The sequence below is a fragment of the Pseudophryne corroboree genome, chromosome 8, assembly GCF_028390025.1.
Source record: "Pseudophryne corroboree isolate aPseCor3 chromosome 8, aPseCor3.hap2, whole genome shotgun sequence".
In the NCBI taxonomy this organism is placed as follows: Eukaryota; Metazoa; Chordata; class Amphibia; order Anura; family Myobatrachidae; genus Pseudophryne; species Pseudophryne corroboree.
In genome coordinates this window covers 367,758,410-367,773,347 of record NC_086451.1, presented here as the reverse complement: position 1 = coordinate 367,773,347, position 14,938 = coordinate 367,758,410, and the positions used below count along the sequence as shown (strand labels likewise).

At 45.7% G+C, this 14,938-nt stretch overlaps 1 pseudogene; it reads right to left on the bottom strand.

The window, feature by feature from the left end:
- Nucleotides 1-2,630: 2,630 nt before the first annotated feature.
- On the bottom strand, nucleotides 2,631-2,749 carry LOC134950114 (5S ribosomal RNA; annotated as a pseudogene).
- Between the last annotated feature and the right edge of the window lie 12,189 nt (nucleotides 2,750-14,938).

The window sequence follows — 14,938 nt, the reverse complement described above, 5'->3', positions numbered from 1 at the left end:
GATCATTCCCAGTACATTGACTGAATATTCCAGCTGTGGGTTTATTAAGGTCTGTGGTCCTTGCTACCTGCTCAAATTACAAATGAATATAACTTTGGGATTTCAAAATTGACCAACAAATTTAATGCATAAATCCATTTTCCCATTGATTTGCTCTGAGCCATGTTTGTTACTAGCGGAAAAGAATGTTGCTAGCAGTCCTCTGTCCTTTTGCATGAGACAAACAAATCAGCACTGGAAGCTATCAGCCTTCAGAGATTGCAGATCTGCTATAACCCAACCATGACATTAAAGCAGGGACGTGCAGTGAAATAAATGGCTCAGGAGGCACCAGCTAGTACCAGAGCCAGATTAACAGACAATATATGAGCCAGAGGGTTCATGTGGGCATTATACACAGGTGCAGCAGTATATACATGTGGGCATTATACACAGGTGCAGCAGTATATACATGTGGGCATTATACACAGGTGCAGCAGTATATACATGTGGGCATTATACACAGGTGCAGCAGTATATACATGTGGGCATTATACACAGGTGCAGCAGTATATACATGTGGGCATTATACACAGGTGCAGCAGTATATACATGTGGGCATTATACACAGCTGCAGCAGTATATACATGTGGGCATTATACACAGCTGCAGCAGTATATACATGTGGGCATTATACACAGGTGCAGCAGTATATACATGTGGGCATTATACACAGGTGCAGCAGTATATACATGTGGGCATTATACACAGGTGCAGCAGTATATACTGATGGAAATTTGGTAAGTTTTGATTAGAGATGTGCGGAAAGACTTTTTACTCGAGAGTTTTGACTATAAAAATAATTAGAAAATACAAAGAAGATATTTTTTTAATATATTCTTTGTATTTTGCATATACTTTAGTTTATATAGTTAAATCTCTGGTTTAGATGTTAGTATGACAGGAAATGCTCTACCTCACCCCACTGCACGTCACTGCGTTGAAGGTGTACTAGTGACCCTGCGTTGAAGGTGTACTAGTGACCCTGCGTTGAAGGTGTACTAGTGACGTGCGGTGGGGTGAGGCAGAGTCTTTCCTGTCATACTTACATTTGTACCAGAGTTTTGACTGTATGAAGTATATGAAAAATACAAAGAATATGTTTGAAATATATTCTTTGCATTATTCTAATCATTTTTATAGCCAAAACTCTGGAGTAAAAAGTCCATGGCAGGTGAGGAAGTGCCTCACCTGTGTATCCTTTCCACACATCTCTAATCAAAACTCACCAGATTTCCAGGAGCTTATACTACTGCACCTGTGTATAATGCCCAGATGTACCCTTTGGCTCGTATTTTATGTCTAAATCTGGCTCTGGTGCTAGCTAGTGCCTCCTTAGCCTTTCAGCTCACCGCACGTCCCTGAGGTGTACTATACAACATCATACCTCCCAACATGACCCTCTCCAGGAGGGACAGAATGATCTGCTTCTGGACTTTTCTCTTCATTTATGATTGCTGTCACCTGCTTTGGACAGGTTCATGGATAAGAAAGGTGTTTCAGCACAGGTGATGGTAATTATAAATTAAGAGGGAAGTCCAGGAGCAGAGCATTGTGTCCCTCCTGGAGAGGGTCATGTTGGGAGGTATGCAACATCCACCAAATTGAAGATTCATTACAGACTAGCCACCAGAGGATGAATGTCTGCTATACACTATCCACCAGGAGGTGAGAGACTGCTCTTCACAATATTAGAGGTGTATTGTGCTCTAACCCAGGCATGTCCAAACTGTGGCCCTCCAGCTGTTGTGAAACTACACATCCCAGCATGCCCAGACACAGTTTTGCTGTCAGAGAATGCTAATGCTGTGTCAGGGCATGCTGGAACGTGTAGTTTCTTAACAGCTGGAGGGCCATAGTTTGGACATGCCGTCTAACCACTCAGACTTAAGGTGTGTACACACGGTGAGATTTTTTCTTGAGATTTTGACTATATAGTCAAAATCGCAAGAAAAGTTAGTGCAAATCGCAAGGTGAAAGTCACCTTGCGATCCCGATGCGCGGCCCCGCCAGGTCGGCATCGCAAGAAAAGATAGACTGTGCAGGCAAGTCAATCCTTGCTAGATCGGTGTACTAAGGTATATGTACAAAGAGAAAAAGTATGACTCTTGTTTGGGCGCACTCTTATTATATTATCATAAATGATACCTAGTAGGAGATAAGTCAATAACAATGTTGTTATCGTCTTTAGTTAGTACCCTTCTCAACACGTAAAAACTCAAAACAAAATAAATTCAACATGGCCATGATTATACAATGCGGAAAATATGTCGGGATGAAACAACTTATTGAATTTGGAAGTATATATGAAATGTTCAGATCTTATTTATGCCTGGATAAATGCATAGGAAAAGTAGCTACATCTCAAGCTGCCTCCGTCTGCCCAAGATCTGTACAAACTTGGTTTGTATTAATGCAGCCCTAGTTGGGTTAAATACGCGAGTGGGAGAACCCACACACTGTTAACAATTCTAATTATTTGCCACTATCATAGGTAAGTGAGTCGTCACAATTGGAGATTGAAGAAGTAGTTAGATTGAGTATAAGTGGTGATACTGCTGTTGGCGTTTTTGATATAGGGAAGAAAAGCTTACCTACTCCACCAGGTATTCCCTAGCAGTCGCCTGTCTAGGTACTGACCTAGCCCACCTCCGTTTAGCTTCCAAGATCGGACGAGATTGGGCGTGAACGTTGGGGTATGGTCGTAGGGAAAACTTGCCTTATATCACCAATGAGAGTGCACCGAAACAGAAGGAATGATTCCTTCTTCAGAGAAAGAATAAATAATTGATCAGACTGTATTGTAGAATTGGGTAAGTCGTAGTAGACAAAATGGTGTGAATCTGCTGTCCACGTTAGACTGGAGAGACGTGTCCCTAGGAGAACACGTTCTCCAGAATCATGGATGAGAGTTCACAGAAGGAAGGAGAGTGGGAATATAGTAACAGAATATAGGAAGTATTGTGAGCACAGTTTATTTATAGCTCTAGGTCTCCTTTTGGTCACCTGTATAGTTTCAATATCGTGAATTTAAGTGACAGTAAAAGGTATCATACAGGTATCCCAGAGAAGGAGAAACACAACAAAAGCTGTAATCGTATGACCTTGTTTAGAACAATAGGTTAATGTAATGGGTGCCAACAGCTGGGTACGGGGTTAGGCGTGTTTAATACATCCTATTAAATAACATGAAAAACTGGTAAGATAACCCGAGAAAATCCAAATGGTCATTTATGACAGTGGCAAGGTGTATTCCTGATGGTAACAGTTTGTATTATCAAAAAGACTTTTATACAAGTAATGATGAATGAGACTGATGAGTTGTCACCAATCAAACAGACCCCTTGGTGATAAGTCCTCGAGAGGACAGACACATAGAATAAGTCTGCTTAGAGCTGGCTAGTTATACGATCAAAACAAAATAAAATAAATTTCTGCAATCATGAATATATGCAGTGATTTAATTTGCATAAACCAAATCACGAGGCTGAGTCATCTGGTTACGTCACAATTTGCTTGCATAGAGGAGTGCATGTGTATGCAGCACAGTCAAACTAGAAACTAGTAAGTGTTGAGCTACGGCAGAAGTGCTTACTCAGACAAAAGGGCAGAGAGTGTGACTAAGTATAATCTGCATGTCCTGTGGCTGTTAAAACAACCAACAGGCGGTGTGCCCGCTGAAAAAGCGGAGAACAAACTTGAAGTATCAAACAGGCAAAGGTGCCAAGGATAAGATAATTTGGTAATAAATATCACCCATTCAGTTGTTCTGATAGGAGAGGTGCCCACTGGAAAAACGCGTTTCACCCTGTCACGGGCTTGTTCACTTTCATTCTGAGCAACTCATAGGAAGCAGGGGTTAGAGTATTTAATGGAACCTGTCATTGATGTCAGCCAATGACTGGTCCCGTGGGCGGGGTTGAACTGAGCTGGTGGTCCTATCAATAGCATTGTGCTTTGGGGGAGGACTAGCTGATGTCACTAGATTAGTCAAAGTAGGGCGGAAGTTGTAAATATTACTTCCGCCCTCTTCAGGTGGCTAAGAGACGGCCCGAACGTGTGGCGAGTGGGAGTCCCGCTATGCGGGCTGGTGATAGACTGGGAGAGACCATGGTTACTGGCGCCTAGGTTTTGATCATACGGGCGGGGGGCCGCGATCGGCGGTATGCGCTGATGAGAAAGTGTACGGGCGTGTAGTCAAAATCGCAAAAAAAGTTAGTGCAAATCGCAAGGTGAAAGTCACCTTGCGATCCCGATGCGCGGCCCCACCAGGTCGGCATCGCAAGAAAAGATAGACTGTGCAGGCAAGTCAATCCTTGCTAGATTGGTGTACTATCTAGTTCATCTCACATGTCAATGACATCTCACATAAGCCAAAATCTCACATAAGCCAAAATCGTAAGCACACATAGTCCATATCTCAAGAAAAGTTAGTCAAAATCTGTCCTATCTGGGCTCCGGGGAGTTCAAGGGAAATCGCAAGTAAAAATCGAACATAGCAAGAATCTCACCGTGTGTACACACCTTGAGGTTCATTATAGACTAGCCACCAGAGATCAGGAATGGACTTGAACTCTATATTAACAACTAGAGATAGTAATTCTTCTATGCACCAGCCTCCAAATTGGAGGTCCAATTTATATACTAACCACAATTTTGATTAGTGGTCGACTTTAACTTACTATACTGTATATTTTCTGTACAGTTCTATGTCGTATAGCAGTAGGGTAGTGGGTCTGGTTTATATAACAGATACCAGGTATCTTTTGTACACTATGCACAAAAATGGGCTTGGCATTGCCACCTGAATATACTCTCTTTGATTACAATTTACTAAATGAACTCATTTATATGCTTGCCAATAAATTTGGCTCAAATTTGCATTGCTGCCACCAGAAAGCACGCCACCTTATACACTAGCCCCCAGAGAGGACTTTATATTGTAGCCAAAAGATAAGAGCTATAGAAGACAGGGGCCTAGTTTATCAGATTCTAGTGGTCACAAAACTTTCTGAGAGGCGGCCATTGCTAATGGTCCTACGTTAGCCTTTATGGAAATTAGTGAATTCTGCTCCTGATCTTGGATCCAGTTTTGTTCGTATCTTGTTCTTCTCAGACCCTCATGTGATAGAAGTCATTAACTAGATCAAGATCATATATTTGAACTCACCAGCAGTAGCTGTACACTATGTATCAACTGCTTCATCTGCATTACTCTTGTTTTCCTTTTATCAAACCCGCATGTACAGAGACACCTGTTTGCTAACGTTAATCCACAAATTCATGAAGTAGTTTAGACTAAGGTACAGCTACTGTAGGTGGCTGACCCATGGGTAATACCTGGTCAAAGGTATTCAGAGTACAGTTCCACAATATACCAGATGGGTCCATGTTTATCTTGACCTTTAATAGGATTAACTGAGACTGGGCAGTCGGACTTAATCCCCTGCTGTAATGACTTAATCCCCTGCTGTATTGTTCTCTGTATTGTATTGCAGCTGAGAACAATAGATGAAGGGTTTATGTTAATAAACCATGTTGTGCCTAGGCGCAGAAAACTAGTCAAGATAACCATGGACCCATCTGTACCATAACAAACAAGGGATTACACTCACAAACGTATTCATTAATGATGAGCGGGTTCGATTCCTCGGAATCCGAACCCCCCCGAACTTCACCTATTTTACACGGTTCCGAGGCGGACTTGAATCTTCCCGCCTTGCTCGGTTAACCCGAGCGCGCCCGAACGTCATCATCCCACTGTCGGATTCTTGCGAGATTCGTATTCTATATAAGGAACCGCGCGTCGCCGCCATTTTCACTCTTGCATTGGAGATGATAGGGAGAGGATGTGTGCAGCGTTCTCTCAGTTGTGTTCAGTGTGCTGCAAATATCTGTGCTCAGTGTGCTGCAAATATCTGTGCTCAGTGTGCTTGCAAATATCAGTGCTCAGTGTGCTGAAAATATCTACGTTCTCTGCCTGAAAAACGCTCCATATCTGTGCTGCATTGTAGTATATAGTAGGAAGACAGTGCAGAATTTTGCTGACCTGTGACCACCAGTATTATATCAGTACGGTACAGTAGTTCACTGCTCTACCTACCTCTGTGTCGTCAAGTATACTATCCATCCATACCTGTGGTGCATTTAAGTTTTGCGCAGTATATATATAGTAGGAGGACAGTGCATAATTTTGCTGACCACCAGTATATAATATATAGCAGTACGGTACAGTAGTCCACTGCTCTACCTACCTCTGTCTCGTCAAGTATACTATCCATCCATACCTGTGGTGCATTTAAGTTTTGCGCAGTATATATATAGTAGGAGGACAGTGCATAATTTTGCTGACCACCAGTATATAATATATAGCAGTATGGTACAGTAGTCCACTGCTCTACCTACCTCTGTGTCGTCAAGTATACTATCCATCCATACCTGTGGTGCATTTAAGTTTTGCGCAGTATATAGTAGGAGGACAGTGCATAATTTTGCTGACCACCAGTATATAATATATAGCAGTACGGTACAGTAGTCCACTGCTCTATCTACCTCTGTGTCGTCAAGTATACTATCCATCCATACCTGTGGTGCATTTAAGTTTTGCGCAGTATATATACAGTAGGAGGACAGTGCATAATTTTGCTGACCACCAGTATATAATATATAGCAGTACGGTACAGTAGGCCATTGCTATTGATATATTACTGGCATATAATTCCACACGTTAAAAAATGGAGAACAAAAATGTGGAGGGTAAAATAGGGAAAGATCAAGATCCACTTTTACCTCGTGCTGAAGCTGCTGCCACTAGTCATGGCCGAGACGTTGAAATGCCATCAACGTCGTCTGCCAAGGCCGATGCCCAATGTCATAGTAGAGAGCATGTAAAATCCCAAAAACGAAAGTTCAGTAAAATGACCCAAAAATCTAAATTAAAAGCGTCTGATGAGAAGCGTAAACTTGCCAATATGCCATTTACGACACAGAGTGGCAAGGAAAGGCTGAGGCCCTGGCCTATGTTCATGGCTAGTGGTTCAGATTCACATGAGGAGGGAAGCACTCATCCTCTCGTTAGAAAACTGCAGTGCCACTCCTAGATGGGCCAGGTGTTTGTGTCGGCTACTTGGGTCGCTTAGCTTAGCCACACAGCTACCTCATTGCACCTCTTTTTTTCTTTGCATCATGTGCTGTTTGGGGACTATTTTTTGAAGTTCCATCCTGTCTGACACTGCAGTGCCACTCCTAGATGGGCCAGGTGTTTGTGTCGGCCACTTGGGTCGCTTAGCTTAGTCACACAGCTACCTCATTGCACCTCTTTTTTTCTTTGAATCATGTGCTGTTTGGGGACTATTTTTTAAATCTGCCATCCTGTCTGACACTGCAGTGCCACTCCTAGATGGGCCAGGTGTTTGTGTCGGCCACTTGGGTCGCTTAGCTTGGACATCCAGCGACCTTGGTGCAAATTTTAGGACTAAAAGTAATATTGTGAGGTGTGAGGTATTCAGAATAGACTGGAAATGAGTGTAAATTATGGTTATTGAGGTTAATAATACTATGGGATCAAAATGACCCCCAAATTCTATGATTTAAGCTGTTTTTGAGGGTTTTTTGTAAAAAAAACACCCGAATCCGCCAAAAAAAATTCTGGGAGGTTTTGCCAAAACGCGGCCGAATCCAAAACACGGCCGCGGAACCAAATCCAAAACCAAAACACAAAACCCGAAAAATGTCCGGTGCACATCACTAGTATTCATTCATTTTAACAATGAATTCAGATAATGCCTTTTATTTTATTGCTACCTACATTGTCAGGTTAACAGCAGAAAACAATAAAATAATGTTTTACAAAGTAAAAAACCCTTAACCCAATATTTTGCTTTCTGGTGGTGAATTTACAGTACTGAGAGCATGTTATGCTATTTGCTGCCAATTAGAGTTATATTTTGTATATACCTTTCTCTCTGTCAACCTCCAAAGTGTACATGAAACAGTTTTAATAAATCCCTTGGAAATGCCATGTGCTGCCTTCAGCGGTCCAGGGGAAGCCTGAGTTCTCTCTTCTCTGCTTTCTACAGAACATAATGATCATTATAAGTGTGGTAGTGAAATGATGGGAGAAATGCACATACACTGTACACAGTGTGAATGGAGATTCAGAACAAGAGATGTAAGCATTTATTACATTAATGTGTGTGTGGGTGGTGTTCTATTAGCTAGGAGCTAAATATTAACTTGTGCATTATTACTGTCTTTAACACGACACTCTGGCTCATTGTCAGATTGATCTTCTTTTATAACATTGACATTCTTGGAGATATGCAGTATATTAATTCCCCTATGGTTGTGTCCACCGTAATCTCTAGGGGGGGATTTCTATTACTTACTGTAGCAAACAGTAAGCCACTACTTGAAATCTAAAAACCATAGCACCAATTCAATGATCGCCACCCCTGCCCTGTGCAAATTCCCATTGCTGTTAGGAAGGTCCACTCTGCAAATAGCTTCTTGTCAACATGTTACCTTACAATAAAGAGATGAGATAAATTGTTAGCTATTGTCTATATATTTATTTGGTATTATTTATTTTTGCTTAAAGGGGATATAGTAATAATACAAATAATAATAATACTTATTATTATTATTATTTATTTATTTTATATATATATATATATATATATATATATATATATATATATATATATATATATATATATATATACACTGTAGCTCTTTTCTCCAGCAGGACTCAAAGTTGCTTTTCAGACATCAAAAACAGAGGGGGTCATTCCGACCTGATCGCACGCTGCAGTTTTTCGCAGCGGTGTGCTCGGATCAAAGCTGCCGTTGGCTGCCGTTGCCTAGCGATTGCCTCTGCCTGATTGACAGGCAGAGGTGGTCGCTGGGCAGGAGGGGGTGGCACAGCGGCGTTTGGCTGGCATTTTCGGGGCGCGGTCCGGCCAATGCAGGCGTGGCCGGACCGTGCGGGGGGTGGGGGCGCAGCAGATGCGTGACGTCACACGCAGCCGCCGCACTCTTGGCAGCGACAAGTAACTCCTGGCCAGCCGCAGGAGCTGCGCTGGCTGGGAGTTACTCTACAAGTTCAAAAGCATCGCTGCTGGGTGATGCTTTTGTGCTTGTGCGGTGGGGTCGGCCCAAACATGCGGGGTGGACTAGCCCTGTGCTGGGCGTCAACCCCGCATGTCTGTGCCAGTGATCGTAGCTGTGCTAAATTTAGCACAGCTACGATCATGTCGGAATGACCCCAAAAGTACATAGGGCCTAATTCAGACGTGATCGTAGCAGCAAATTTGTTAGCAGATGGGCAAAACCATGTGCACTGCAGGGGGGCAGATATAACATGTGCAGAGAGAGTTAGATTTGGGTGGGGTGTGCTCAAACTGAAATCTAAATTGCAGTGTAAAAATAAATCAGGCAGTATTTACCCTGCACAGAAACAAAATAACCCACCCAAATGTAACGCTCACTGCACACGTTATATCTGCTACACCTGCAGTGCACATGGGCCCCCATTCCCAGTTGATCGTTCGCTAGCTACTTTTAGCAGCCGTGCAAACGCATAGTCACCGCCCACGGGGGAGTGTATTTTCTCTTTGCAAGTGTGCAGCCAAGCGGTGCAAAAACATTTTGTGCAGTTTCAGAGTAGTTCTGGACTTACTCAGCCCTTGCGATCACTTCAGCCTGTTCGTGTCCGGAATTGACGTCAGACACCCGCCCTACAAACACTTGGACACGCCTTCATTTTTCCTACCACTCCCAGAAAACAGTCAGTTGACACCCATAAGCGTCTTCTTCCTGTCAATCACCTTGCGATCGGCTGTGCAAATGGAATCAACTCGGAATGACCCCCCATGGTTTTGCCCATCTGCTAACAAATTTTCTGCTACAATCAACTCTGAATTACCCCCTACAGAACAAAGGATTTGGTATTAGAGAATTATAAAAACCCCGCATAGATAATAAAAAAACAACAACAACAAAAACCTAGATAGTACAATAAGCATATTGTAGGGTTGGTGCAGACTTATTGGGTAATAACAATAAGTCCACGAGATTTGCAGGGTGTTTCAGCAAAAAAGGCAACTGAAACTTGTATGTGTATCTTATGTATCTTATGTGTTACAGATACAGTAGACGTTGAGTGACAGCCGGTATGCCACAGTACACCATGCTGGAATGTGCATGGTACGTTGTACCGGAATACATACCATTTACAGATGGCGGGGATCCTGGCTGTCATGATCCCGACAGTGGGATCCCGGCTACCAGTATATCCGGCAGTGGGGCAAGAGCTAGAAAGCCCCTTGCGGGCTCGCTGCACTCACCACGCTGCAGGCACGGTGGGAGGGAGAAAAGCCTGTGGCGCTGGTATTACGGTGGCAGCATTTCACCGTCTGTCATGATTCTGATGCCAGCATTGTTACCACCGGGATCCCGACAGGCGGTCTTGTGATTGACTCCCGTCATAACTCCTAACTGTCCCGTATACAGTGTCCTGCGGGTGTGGGCAGTGCCAGATTAAGGTCCACATGGGCCTGGAACTGAAATGTATGAAGGGCCTATTGTGTGACTTGGCAGGAGGTGTGACAAGCACTGCTGTGGGGGTGGTCAAAATAGGGGGTGTGGCCTGTGCCATGGGTGTGGCTATCTCTATCGAGGTCATAGCTAGTGCCATCAACCATTTAATTAGAGGAGCAGAACAACAGACCCATACATACAGTAGTCATCTAAGTGGGAACTTTGAAGTGGGGGTATGGGAAATGAAACGGGATTACTGTTGCGTGTGCCTAAAAAGGGGACATGGCCACTGAAAAGGAGTGTGTCCTTAAAAGGATATGCATTAGTGTGCCCCCTCCCCTCCTAGTCTGTATATGCATTAGTGTGGGTAGACTCTATATCCCCAGTGCCTTAAGGACCCAGATGTGACATCAGCTGAGGGCGGAAGTTGTCTTATGCCGTTACAGCATTTGAATTTTTTTCCCCAATCTAGGTTTGTTGTAAGGGGGGGGGGGGTTGGCTCCATTGTACCCTCGCGGACTCGCGTCACTCGCCACACTTTGGGCCCGGACTCACTTCACTCAGCACAGGTTACAATTCCAATAGACGGTGACGTTGACCCAGTGTATTATGGCAATGGTCCTTTCAGCAAAGGGGATCTAGGCACTACCAATTAATGTGCCCCCTTATCCTCCCAGTCTGTATATACATCAGTGTGCCCCCTCCCAGTCTGTATATGTGTCAGTATGCTCCCCCTCCCCTCCGGTCTGTCAGTCACATTACAACACATAGTAGCACCCCTTATACATGCCAGGTAGAACCCTTTATACACATTGCGCCAGGCAGAGACCCTTTTTATACACATTGCGCCATGCAGAGACCCTTTTTACACACATTGCGCCAGGCAGAGACCCTTTTAATACACATTGCGCCAGGCAGAGACCCTTTTTATATACATTGCGCCAGACAGAGACCCTTTTTACACACATTGCGCCAGGCAGAAACCCTTTTTATACACATTGCACCAGGCAGAGACCCTTTTTATACACATTACGCCAGGCAGAGACCCTTTTTACACACATTACGCCAGGCAGAGACCCTGTTCATACACATTGCGCCAGGCAGAGACCCTTTTTATACACATTGCGCCAGGAAGAGACCCTTTTTACACACATTGCGCCAGGCAGAGACCCTTTTTATACACATTGCGCCAGGCAGAGACCCTTTTTACACACATTGCGCCAGGCAGAGACCCTTTTCATACACACTGCGCCAGGCAGAGACCCTTTTTATACACATTGCGCCAGGCAGAGACCCTTTTCATACACATTGCGCCAGGCAGAGACCCTTTTTATACACATTGCGCCAGGCAGAGACCCTTTTTATACACATTGCGCCAGGCAGAGACCCTTTTTACACACATTGCGCCAGGCAGAGACCCTTTTTATACACATTGCGCCAGGAAGAGACCCTTTTTACACACATTGCGCCAGGCAGAGACCCTTTTTATACACATTGCGCCAGGCAGAGACCCTTTTTATACACATTGCGCCAGGCAGAGACCCTTTTTACACACATTGCGCCAGGCAGAAACCCTTTTCATACACACTGCGCCAGGCAGAGACCCTTTTTATACACATTGCGCCAGGCAGAGACCCTTTTTATACACATTGCGCCAGGCAGAGACCCTTTTTACACATATTGCGCCAGGCAGAGACCCTTTTCATGCACACTGCGCCAGGCAGAGACCCTTTTTATACACATTGCGCCAGGCAGAGACCCTTTTTACACATATTGCGCCAGGCAGAGACCCTTTTCATACACACTGCGCCAGGCAGAGACCCTTTTTATACACATTGCGCCAGGCAGAGACCCTTTTTATACACATTGCGCCAGGCAGAGACCCTTTTTACACACATTGCGCCAGGCAGAGACCCTTTTTACACACATTGCGCCAGGCAGAGACCCTTTTCATACACACTGCGCCAGGCAGAGAACCTTTTTATACACATTGCGCCAGGCAGAGACCCTTTTTACACACATTGCGCCAGGCAGAGACCCTTTTTACACACATTGCGCCAGGCAGAGACCCTTTTTACACACATTGCGCCAGGCAGAGACCCTTTTTACACACATTGCGACAGGAACCCCCTTTATTTTTACAATGAACCAGGTAGCCTCTTTTATACATTGTGACAGGTAGCCAGCCCAGAGAGAGAGAGAGGGGGGGGGGGAGGGGTAGAGAGAGAGGGGGGGAGGGAGAGGGGGGAAGAGATAGGAATAGTCTGTGCGCGTCACTTACCAGCATCAGCACCGGCTCCAGTTTGTCCCCCTGGCTCCATGTTGCACAGTGGTCTTTCACTTTACTTCTGCCCAGCATAAAGCAGGGCAGAAGTGAGTCGCAGCAGAGGTGCGGAAGACAGCCGCCAGCGGCTGGGGTGGGGTGGGGTGGGGGTGGGAAGGGGAGCTGGCCAAAGCAGTGTGCGGTGCGGGAGGCGGCCAGCGCGCGTGCGGCGTGGGAGATGGTGTGCGGTACGGGAGGCGGCCCGTACGATGTTGGTGGAGAGGCGGCCAGCGTGGTGCGGGAGGCGGCCAGTGGGGTGCGGCCAGTCAGCGCGGAGGTGGTGCGGCTATTACGTTGTGGTGCCCCTACTTATCCTCTGGCCTGGCCGTCCTTCTCATCAGCAACACTGAAGTCAGTGGGGAGGAGCTTAGAGAGGAGAGTTGCTCCTCCTCCTCCCCGGCCAGGCACTGCAGTTGAACAACCTGTGGAGAGGAGAGCGGCCCTCCTCCTGCTTCGGGAAGATTTATACACTGTCGGCGGGGGCACTGTGTCGTGGCAGCATACAATGAGTCAATGTGATTCATTGTAATGCTGGCAGTTTTGGGCCTCTTCACTGCGGTGGGCAGTGGGCCTATTTTCAATGGGGGGCCTGGAGCTGCAGCTCGATCCGCCCCATTGTTAATCCGGCCCTGGGTGTGGGGGAGAGCCAGTGATCACCGCTGCTCTGCTCTGCAAAGCATCTGGTGATCACTGAATAGATGGCGTGCGCATGCTGGGCAAGCCCCCAAAATAATGAAAATAGGGGTTGTGACGCTAGGCCCTACCCCCCAGCTGAAGGTCCTGCACCCTTTTTGACCACGATCGTGCCTCCGGTGCAGCAGGGCCCTGCGTCTTTAGACTTGAAAGTTTGGAGGTATGGTATATGGAACATTATTTCCAAAGTTACAGGACTAGACGGAATGCTGTGCCTTCCCTGGCATCTGTAACGGGTGGTATTCATGTGACCGGTGGTCAAGAGACCGACGATCACATGACCTCCCCCAACATCCCGCCCCGTCACTATCCCGATGGTCGGCATGCCGACCAACAGGAACTATTCCCACTCGTGTGTGTCCACAACACCCATAGAGTGGGAATAGAACTCGTGGCGACCTCAGGTCACCACCGAGCCCGCAGCATGGCGAGCACAGCGAGCCCACAAGGGTCTTGCTGCACTCGCCCCTCACCGCGGGATCCCGGCGTCGGTATGCTGGTGGGATCCCGGCACCCTCTGTAACAACTGGGTTCCAGGACAATTTTCAGACACCTTCAAACAAAACTACCCTGTCTTGGTGGAAATGTTCAGTCAAACAGGATCCATGGCTAACCATAATAAAGGACCATACAGCACCATGAGCAATGACAATGTCGGGTGTGTGATGGACAATGTGCTGTGTGAGGATGGAAAAAGTTTCAGTAACCTTTTTTTTTTAAACACCCCGTATATTCCACCCAGACAAAGCAGCCATCTTGGGTGCACTATGTAGGATTACCCTGTGTGGAATAGGTTACTCCTTGAAGTCAGGACACAAAATGGGTGGTTGCAGCGTCCTAACGCTAAGAGTAGACTCCCATCATAACCGTCAGATCCATGCATTTTTCATCCCGTCCACAAGCCTACCAGGTTAGGCAGCTATGATTGGGTGCACTACGAAGGTTACTCCGTGAGAGATAAGTCATACAAGGACCCAAGGCATATCTGGGAAAACTGGCGTGTGTGTGTGTGTGTATGAACCATCTGAGGAAGACATCTGAGGAGCACTGCATAGATTGCCACTGGCAGCGTGTACAGACAGTGGAGATATAACATACAGGTATAGCATACGGTGGAGCTTAGTACAGGGTAAAATAAGTGCACAACAATTATGCAGCACTGAGAACAGCGGCACATCAAGAGAGGAGGAGGTCCATGTGCAGTCTCTGTCCAGACCCCTCCTCTCTAGCCAGCAGAGCAGTAGACTCTGGGCACTAGGGTCACTAGGAGACCCTAGCGCTATCTTAGAGCCTAATGTGTAGGTCTCTGGGAAAATGGCACAGAGGCCGTTTTTCTACTGAGCA